Below are 10,507 nucleotides of genomic sequence, written 5' to 3' on the forward strand. Positions count from 1 at the left end.
CTGGATCCTTCTGTCTTAGCCTACCAAATGCTGGGATTACAAGCATGCACCACCATGCCGGGCTTGTGAGACTCTATTTCTAAATAAAAAGAAAAAAATAGAGCTGGGGCTGTAGCTCAGGGGTAGAATGCTTCTGGGTTCAATCCCCAGTGCTACAGAGAGAAAGAGAGATAGAGATAGAGATAGGGATAGAGAGAGAGAGAGAGAGAGAGAGAGAGAGAGAGAGAGAGAGAGAGAGAGACTGGTACATATAAATGAATGGCTATGTTTTCATTTAAATCCCAAGAAAATTCTAAAAATGCAGCATAGGTATGCACTTAATCACTATCATGCAATTCCTTAAGTTGTTAAAGTTTGAGATGATATGGTTTTGGGGAAACTGTCCCTGGCTACCCCTGTTAGGGTCCTAGACGCAATTTCCCTCAAACCACAACAAAGCCCCCAAACAGGAAAAAAAAAAAAACACAGAAAACCAGAAAAAACCGCGGGTTCTTGTCCTGAGCTAAGGGGAAAATGCACATTAGCCCAGACTCTTGCTGAAGATTTAAAGAAGTTTATTAGAAATATAGAAATACAGAAGACAGTTAAAGCCCCACACCATTCAGAAATGGCATGGGGGGGGTACAATTCGAATGAATTCACCCAAGATACAACATGTGGACTGGACTTTTTTATACATGACACCCTCCATCTTGTTCACATAATTCTGACGTAGTAAAAACCCTGTAAGGTTCCTCCCCGACCAAGGTGTCTCCTTTCATGAAGGTTGACCCCCTCCTCCCATCCTAGCTAGATTATCCAATTATTATGTAAACCTGTCTTTAGAATGAGGATGGGGAAGTCCTAACTCCCCTGTCCTATAGACTTGCTAATTACCTTTAGCTAGGTTAATTTACATTGGAATGGTTGCCTGTTTTTTTTTTTTTTTTGGCAGAAACCAAGTCCTTTCACCAATTTTTGAAATATAATAATCAGAGCTTTCTCAAATCTTCCTAGGCCATTCCCAATACTGGTACATAAGTGTAGTTGTAGGATATTCCAAATGGCAAAAATGGATACTGGTAATAGCTTAAAGGGAAAAAAACAACCAAAGTTAAAGAAAAAATGTTGAAGAGTATCTTTTGGTATTGGGTTAAACTTAGTAGAATTCTTTCTCCAATCTATACCACTAGCCTTCTGCATTTTTTAAAAACAGGGTCTTGCTAAATTACTAAAGCTAACGTCAAATGTGTGGTCTTCTTGTCTCAGCCTCCCAAGTACTGGGATTACAGGCATGCGCCAGCATACCCAGCTAAAAACAAGAAATGCCTTAAGAAATACGCATTATCTAACACAAAAACCAGACCTACAGAACTGAAAAACACTAATTTTACTGTCCTAAGAAACAAGCAAAATATATAGGCAGGAGGAATTTAGGCCACTTAGAATTGAGGGAACTTTACACAGAAACAGACACAGTGAAGTGAAATGGCCTCACAAAGGAAACACATGAAACAGAACTGCACGCATCTTCAATTTGACAGTAAGATATTAACACACAAAACATCAAAATAGTATTTTTCTCCTTGGGTTTACAATAAATTATCAAACTTCCATTTAGTGCATTACTCTTAAAAGCCTTTTGTGTTTAGCAGCACATGCGATACAGGTACATATCTGCTGGTACTTCACCATGAGAATAGTAATTCTTACTCAACTTAGTGACTTGCTTTTCTTATCCATACTTACATACATTTTATTTCCATTGTAGGACAGTATCTTTCTAGTGATTCATTTTATTTATTTATTTATTTTTGATTCTTTTATTTTTTATTTATTTAAAAATTTTTTTATTGGTGCATTATATTCATACATCATATTGGGGTAAAAAACTTGTGTGTACATTTTATTCAACATATTACAAAAACCCCTTGATTTCTGAAGGCAAAAGATGGGTGTAACAGTGAAGCATCATAGAGTCGACGACATTGTACTGCCTACACTAATTTAGGGTTGTAGACAAATGTGCGACTTTTAAAGTACGAGCAAGATGAGCCTGCAGAGTCATGAACAGTGAAACGAGAAGTCCGAAGATTTTTTAGTGTCCGTTCATTATTTCGCCTTTGGGAACCTGGAAGAAATTGTCATCTTTGAGTTTCAAATGTTCTGGTAAATCTAGTCGTTTCTTAACTTCTTCAATATCTCCTTGAATTGCTGAGATAAGTGACTCTAAAGAATCAAAGTTCTTTTCTGGTCTGAGGTAGCCTACAATGGCCACACTAAGGATTTTCCCATAGAAGTCCTCTTTGAAAGTATGCATGAAGTAAGTTGCCATAGATTTTTTCAAGTTCTTGTAAAATTCCATCCACAACCATCTTATGGACATTCTCCACTTCCAACACCAGCCCAACCATAATAAACGGCAGTGGAAACATGAGCTGGAAGATTATCTACTACTTCTTCAGGAAAATTAGCTGTGGGGATGCCCAGCTGCTCGGAGCCGTAGCCGAAGCCCCACACCACCTGGCCGGGTATGGCAGACTCCTCATGATGGCGCCCAGCCCTGGCTTGGGCTGCGGCCTGCTCTGCGGAGCCACTGTGGGCAGTGGCGGGCCCCAGGCCAGTCAGGATGCGGGAAGCTCTGTGACTGCATGCGCCGGGCACCTCGACTCACCGCAGGGATGCTCGCACCTCCGACCCAAAGGACCCAGCCCAGCGGCCCCTCCCTCTCCCTTCCTGAGTATAAATAAGCCCCAGCCTGATAAAATGGACAACTGAATTTAAATCTTCTCTCTCTCTCTTTTTTTTGCAGGTCTGGGGAAGGAACCCAGGGGGATTCGACATCTGAGTTACACTCCCTGCCCTATTTTTTTAAAAATTTGAAACAGGGTCTTACAGTTTGGGAGAATATGGTTGTGAAGAAACTGTTCCCTGGGAACCTCTGCGAGGGTCCTGGACACACTTTCCCCCAACCCACAACAAATCCCAAAACAACCAAAAATAGAAAAACCTCTCTACAACACAGAGGAAGGGGAAAATTTTGGCCCTTAATTTTAGTACTTTTTGGGATCTATTACAATTTTAAGGAGCTTCCGGGAAGATGGCGACCGAGAAAAGCAGGGCTTAAGAGCCCCGCTAACAACCAATCTCCATTACCACAAAATCAGTGCCTTTCATAGCCAGAAAACACCATCACCAGAGAAACAAAAAAATCACCAGGCTCCAGAGAGGAGGGGGACTCAGAACGGAGCTCAGAGCCACAGAGGGGATATGCTGGCCTCACGGCTGAGGACGCGGCAGCAGCGCCTTACTACCGGCGGCAGCGGCGACTTCACTGGCTACGGCTACAGACCAACGCACACAACAGCCCACTAGGCTCCAGAGAGAAGCAGCGGAGAGCGAGCCGAGGGACTCAGAGCGGAGCTCAAAACCAGAGAAGAAATACACCAGCCTCATGGCCGAGGGCGTGGCAGCGGCGCCATAGTGCCACCGGCAGCAGCAGCAGTGAATTCACCGAGTCCACTACAGCTCCATCTGTGTACTCAACAACAGTGAGTCAAATTGAGGGCCCCAGAGGAGAAATCCCAGTACTGCACTCCCAGGGACTTGACCCAGTGGGGGAGTGGCGGTGGCAGAGATATCACACCATAGGAGAACGCTGAACCTTGCACCCCCATAGTCTAAAGCAGCCTCTGTCGACTCCCTGGGTCTAAGACTCTGTGATACAACCCAGTAAAGGAGTAGTGGGATCTGAGATACCACAGACTCGAGATCTAGAGCACCTTAAGTGAAGTCATAGTGACCCAAGGAAAGAACCCAGAGAAGGCACAAACTTATGAAATCATGGGAAAGAGGAATAACAATGGAGCAATGAATGCCCACAACACCACAACATCAGAACCTGATAAAACAGAAATTCAGAGATTTCTAGAAGATCAAATCAGGAAAATAACTGTAGAAATAATAGAGGTGTTTCAAAAAGAATTCAGAGAGAGCCAAAAAGAAATAAAAGATGCAATTAATGAAGTAAAGGCCTCAATTCAAAGTACAAACAACCAATTAGACCACATGGAGAATAGAATCTCGCTCTTAGAAGATGATCAATCCAAAAATGAGCACATAGTTTCTAATCTAGAAAAAAATCTGACAGCAGGAATCTGACATTGAAGAAATATGGGTCCGTTTTAAGAGAACTAACCTAAGAATAATTGGAATAGAGGAGGGAAAAGAAGGTGAAACCAAAGAAATCAATAATCTCTTCAAGGAAGTAATAGCAGAAAATTTTCCAAACGTAGAGCAAGAGGTCGATACACAGGTCCAGGAAACTTATAGAACTCCCTTTAGACAGGATTGGAGAAGAGGATCCCTACGCCACATAATTGTCAAAATGACCAATGTGGAAGCCAAGCAGAGAATCTTAAAGGCAACAAAAACAAAGGGCCAAGTGACATTCAGAGGCAAAACAATTATAATCACTCCAGAATTCCCAAACCAAGTCATGAGAGCCAAAAGGTCTTGGAGTAACATATTCCAAACTCTGAAAGAAAACAACTTCCAGCCAAAAATTTCCTACCTAGCAAAATGTTCTATCAAATTAGATGGAGAAATAAGAAGCTTCCATGACAAACAGAAACTGAAGGAATTTATGTCTTCAAAACCAGCGCTAGAGAAAATAGTCAAAGAGATTAACTACAAAGAAGAAATAGGTAACACACACCAGAACCAGAGAAACAAGATTTTCCATTCAACAGACAACTAAGATTGGTTATCTGTGGAGATTCATTATTTATGTTAGTCTTTTACCTATCTCTAAATTGTATTGTTTGCTTTTATTGTTGTTAATTTTTAGGATTTCTATTTGGAATATTAATATACCTTCAGATATAGCTTTTGGAAATATTTTATCCCATTCTATTAGTAACTTTTACCTCTGTTTACATTGTCTTTGGATATACAATATTTTTTTTTATTTTTTAGGGAGTTTGTATACTCTTCTGTTGCCTGTGCCACTGAAATCATATCCAAGAAATCACTGCCAATTTCAATGTTGTGAGGTTTTATGACCCAGATTTTCTTCTAAAAGTTTATAGTCTTAAGATTTATATTTAGATCTTTTATCTATTTTGAGTTAATATTTGTATATGGGATTAAGTAAGGGTCCAATTTTATTCTTTTCCATGTAAGTATTATTTTTCAACAATATTTAGTTAAAAGATTATTAATTCCTCCACCAAATGTTTGTGGAAACCTTGTCAAAAATAACTTGACAATATATGGAAGAATTTATCTCTAGGCTTTTATTTAACTCCAATGGTTTATATATCTGCCTTTAGAACAGTACTACACTGTTTCAATTATTGTAGCTTTATATGGTTTGAAATCAGAAAATATATATCTTCTAGCTTTGTTCTTTTTCAAGATCGTTTTGGGTATCTGGAGTCCATATTCCATATTAGGATAGATTTTTTTTTCTGAAAAATAAATATATAAATATATGATAGTTTCACCTAAAAAAAAAAAAAAGAAAAAATATTCTCTGGTAAGAAAGAAAGCAAAAAGAAATATTGAAATGTTATCTTTAAGTTATCAAAAGCTTGGTATCAGACAAATGAAACTGTTATGTGAGATTATCATTTTTAATTTTGGATAAATTGCTATAATACTAGATATCAACCACTAAGCCAAGCATCGGAAGGAGGGATGGGGAGGGAATGGGGTGGGGATCGGGTGGGGGCTGACTGGGTGATGTGTGCATGTATGTCTACAAAAGTTTTTTGTATCCCACTATGATGTATGAATACAGTGCACCAATAAAAAAATTAAAAAAAACACACACAATTTTAAGTCTTAGATACCTGTATGATATCACTCATTGTTTCTTGCAATTGCTCCCTTGTGAAGAGCCTTAAGGTTAACTTTAAAGAATTATCTCTCCCTACATGATGTGTACCAGTATTGGAATAGCCTAGGAAGAGTTGGGAAAGCTCTGATTATTAATATATTTCAAAAGAAAATAATTGGTATATTTCAAAATAGTTGTGTCAAAATGGCAGCAGACATGGGTAAAGAAAGGACTTGATTTCTGCCTAAAACAGGCAGCTATTCCAATGTAAATTAACCCAGCTCAAAGTAATTAACCAGTCAATTGGAGAGGAGAACTAGGCTTTTATCTAAAGACAGATCTACACGATGATCTAGGGAGGATGGAGCAGGGTTTGACCTTGCCCTTCAGGAAAGGAGACACCTCACCACACCTTGCTAGGGGAGGTACCTTACAGGGTTAAGGGGAGGTACCTTACAGGGACGTTCACTACATCAGAGTCACGCAAACAAGATGGAGGTCATGGGTATAAAAAGTCCGGTCCATGGGTAATTCCTTTGGTGTACTCATTCGAGTCATCCCCTCATGCAATTTTGGCATGGGGCTGTATTTCTATTTTCTGTATTTCTCTTTCTAATAAACTTCTTTAAATCTTCAGCAACTGTCCAAGCTCTGCATATTTATTCTTAGCTTAGGACAAGAATCCACATTTTTTTTTCTTCTGTTTGGGGTTGTTTTGGGTTTTGTTATGGGTTGGAGGAAAGTGTGTCCGGGACCCTAGCAGGGGTCCCCGAGGAATGGTTTCCACAAACCATATTCTCCCAATCCGTAACATGATGCATCTGATGAAACATTTTAAGAATTTTCCATATCCGTATCTTGTCAGAAGTAACCCACCATCCTCTGCTGTCTACAGTACATCCCTACTGTTGAGATTTAGCACTTTTTTTCTGGAGAATACACATACCTCACCTCAGCCAACAATTGTTATGGTTGGGGAACTGTTCCAGGGACCCTGTTGTGTTCCCAGAACTGTTCCTGTGAGAGAGATGTAACTGGAGGTTTTTGTTCTGAATTAGGTATAGGAAAACAAAAAAACCAAAAAAAACACTAGTCCAAACTCTTGCTGGAAGTTTAAGCCACTTTATTATTACAAAGATGGAAAGATAGGTATAGTTTAATACAGCCCTATACTATCCCTAACCTGAAATAGTATAGTAGGGTGACTTGAAGTCACTGGAGTTCTAAATACAACAGTTTTATAGATACATAGTTCTCCATCTTGCTCTACCAGGTAATCCTTTGACCTGGGTGTAAGTCTGCCCCTTCGCTCCGTGCAGGCCCCTTTTATGGGGATTTCTGGCTTGGCCAAAACTTCCTGCCTTACTGCAGGTGTAAGCCTAGGTTTTTTTGTTAGGACCAGAATGATCCACAAGGTCAGTGGCCACGTGGTAGCTGCTTCAGCTTCACAAAGGTCAGTACCCTCCTTCCACACTCTTGGGGAATTCTTAGCTATTTGCTAGATGTCATTTATTATGCAAACCTGTTTTTTTTAGAATGTGAAGGTCCTAGGTCTCAAATCCTCTATCCACTTGCTAATTATTTTTAGTGAGGGTACTTTGCATTATAACAGCTACCTGAGTGCCTGGCAGTAACCAGGCCCTAACTGCTTTTCTTTTTACATTTGAACCCCACTTTCAATAAACCAATTTTTGATACATTAATACCAAAACTTTTTTTCAAGTATTTTTAGGCCATTTCCTAATACTGGTACATAATGACCCTTGTGAAAGAAAGAAGCAGAGCCTCTTGGGAAGCCTTATCAGCTAGGTTATTGCCCTGAGTGGTAAAGTCTGTTTCCCCTCTGATGATCTTTACAGTGTAAAATAGCAGCTTGCTTGGGTTTCAAGACAGCTAAATCTAAAATCTGAGACTTGAGCCTAATGGAAGATCTAGATGAAATAAGTAGGCCCCTCTCTTTCCAAATAGCTGCACATGCATGAATAATTAGGATGGTATATTTTGAATTCTTGTAAATATTTGCCCTTTTTCTTTCAGGGTTCTGAACAATACCCCCAGCCCTATTTTATTTTTGTTTTAAAAATGAGTTCCACTAAACTGCTGAGGGTCTTGATAAGTTGCCGAGGATGGCCTCAGAACTGGGATTCTCCTGTCTCAGCCTCCCAAGTACTGAGATTACAGGCATCACCACCACACCTGGCCCCACAGGTGTTTAGTGAGTGTCGGATAACCTGAATGTGCTAGGCTCTGAAGGCGAATTGCTCTGGATGTTTGTCTCTGCAGGTGATGACCTTTCCAGAACATCTTGGGAAGAGGTTCAGTGGTAAGTGACTCCAGGTCAACCTCTCCATCCTCTCCATCTTCATCTGTTTGGCTCTGAGGATCTCAGTGAGTTTGGTGCCTCCTGGCCAATGTAGTGTGATGAGTTTTGCCTGATGGGGCCAGAATGCTAAATCAGAGACTGGGTTGTGCAGACTTTCAACCATGTTAACATGGTTGGGCCCTAGGGATGTCTTAAGCTCCCTCGGCTCTCTCTACCACGTCTTGATTTGGATAGGGGACTGCAGAGGCCTCATTCATAGAGTAGTAGAGTAGTAGCCTTAGTTTTCAGAGAACACAAAAGATCTCAGTCCTTCAAGAAAGAATAACTGCTTAGTAGTAACAGGTATTTTTTTTTATTTTTGCCCTTTCCACCATACAGTAACTTCCTTAGTCTTTCTCAGAGCCAAGCTAGGTATATATTTTTTGGTTTTCAGTTTTATTATCAGACACTTAAATGAAAAGGAAAGTACTTTGTATTAGTATGCAGTGTGTGTGTGTGTGTGTGTGTGTGTGTGTGTGTGTGTGTGTAACTGGAGATGAAACCAGGGGCATTCTGAGTTACACCTTCTGTACTATTATATTTTTCATTTGGAAACAAGGTCTCCCTAAGTTGTGAAGGGACTTGCTATATTGTTGAGGCTGGCTGTGAACCTACAATCCTCTTGACTCAGCCTCCAAGGTGCTGGGAATACAGATGTGCACCAACACACCTGGCTTTAAGATGACTTTAAAAAAAATCTACCTGATTTTGTGTAAGGCTGCTCTTGTAAAACAGGTGTTACAAATAAGTGCTAAAGTAATTTTAAATTTGCGTTTTAGCAGCTCAGTGAGACCCTGTTTCAGTTTCAAAATAAAACTAAAATAGGGCTGGAATGCCCCTGGGTTCAATATCCAGTACTAAAAGAAAATAAAATAAGTTCCATTATTCCTTTCAGATAATCAGTGATGAAAAAAAAAGGATCATGAAGCCTCTGCAGCACATGCAGAAAACCAGGGAAGAGTCATTAATTGAGCCTCACTTATCAGTGACTGACAATCTTCCCATGATTACAGTCCAGGCAGGCATCTCAGTGCTCATGAGAGAGGAGATAGACCTGAAATTTCTGTGGCTTCTCTGTACAGCTAATCCAGTGCTGGAGTGAACCACAGCATAGATTACATGCCAGGAGCTCTCCTCATGCCACCCAAGCATTTCCCTCACTCATTGCACATTATCAAGCTCTTAGAGTAACAAAGATTCCCAATCAGGAGTTCACAAGTGGCTAAAGAGAGAATTTTACACTGAAAATAATTACCTTATGCCAATACATGAAAATGTACTAAAATAAGAATTAGAATAGAGATTATGAACAAGTACGAGAGGTGTCCTGTGCACACCCCCCCAAAAAAGCTGGGACCTGCTGGGTGGAACTGAAGGTAGTCCCATAGAGGGGTCATTTAAACAGTCACCATAGGGCATGGTTGGAGGAGGCTGAGGAAGCCCTGGGTATCATAAACTTTGTGCTCTCCTGTGCCACAAGTTGGCTCTGACATCTACAGCTTTATGGTGCTGAAGAGCATAAATAAGGACTGAGGTAAAACAGCAGCTGGTAAGCTGGGTGTGTGGCCCTCACCTGTAACCGCAGTACTGGGGAGGCTAAGGCAGGAGGATCACAGGGTTGAGGCCACCTCAGCAACTTAGTGAAACTGTGTCTCAAAATTAATACTAAAATGGGCTGTGGGTGTAGCTCAGAGGTAAAAGGCTCCTGGTTTCAATCCTCAGGACTCCACCCAAAATAATAGAATTTAATGGGGTCCCTGAGGGTTATGATCTAGAGTGGAGGATCCCTGATGGTAAAAGAGAAATGAAATGTTGGTGAAATTGCACTGTGTGTGCAAGAAGGCCCAGTGTGTGTGTGTGTGTGTGTGTGTGTGTGTGTGTGTGTGTGTGTGTGTGTGTTTTCTAGGCAGCAGGACCATCCTTGCCTGCAAGGTCACGTTTAGAATTATATCGATAATGATTAACCTTGGTGTGGTTGTATACTTTTATACTCTGATAAACAGCACCACACTGGTTACTTATTAAACAAATCATTATGAGGAATTCAGATGGGATAATTTTCAGAGTTCTCTCCTGCCTTAGTCAGAAAAAGATGCTATTGTTCACACATTCTCAACCTCCAGTAACACATATACTGAGAATCAGTGGTAGGCATGATGCTCCTTAATCCTCATAGAATTCCTTTTGCATTTTCTAAAACATAACAAAATAAAATAAAACAAAAAATACAAAAAAATGGATATAAGCCAGGTGTGGTTGCACACACCAGTAATCTCAATATTTGGGAGGCTGAGAAAGGATGACTTTTAACTGTTTAATAATAA

At 40.3% G+C, this 10,507-nt stretch overlaps 1 pseudogene across 1 annotated transcript; it reads right to left on the bottom strand.

Annotated features, from left to right (window-relative positions):
* Window positions 1-2,077: 2,077 nt before the first annotated feature.
* Window positions 2,078-2,528, bottom strand: LOC308277939 (riboflavin kinase-like; annotated as a pseudogene). The gene has a single exon. The product of its transcript is annotated as a riboflavin kinase-like (transcript).
* Between the last annotated feature and the right edge of the window lie 7,979 nt (window positions 2,529-10,507).

Source organism: Muscardinus avellanarius (genome assembly GCF_963383645.1).
Source record: "Muscardinus avellanarius genome assembly, chromosome: 21".
NCBI classification, from domain to species: Eukaryota; Metazoa; Chordata; class Mammalia; order Rodentia; family Gliridae; genus Muscardinus; species Muscardinus avellanarius.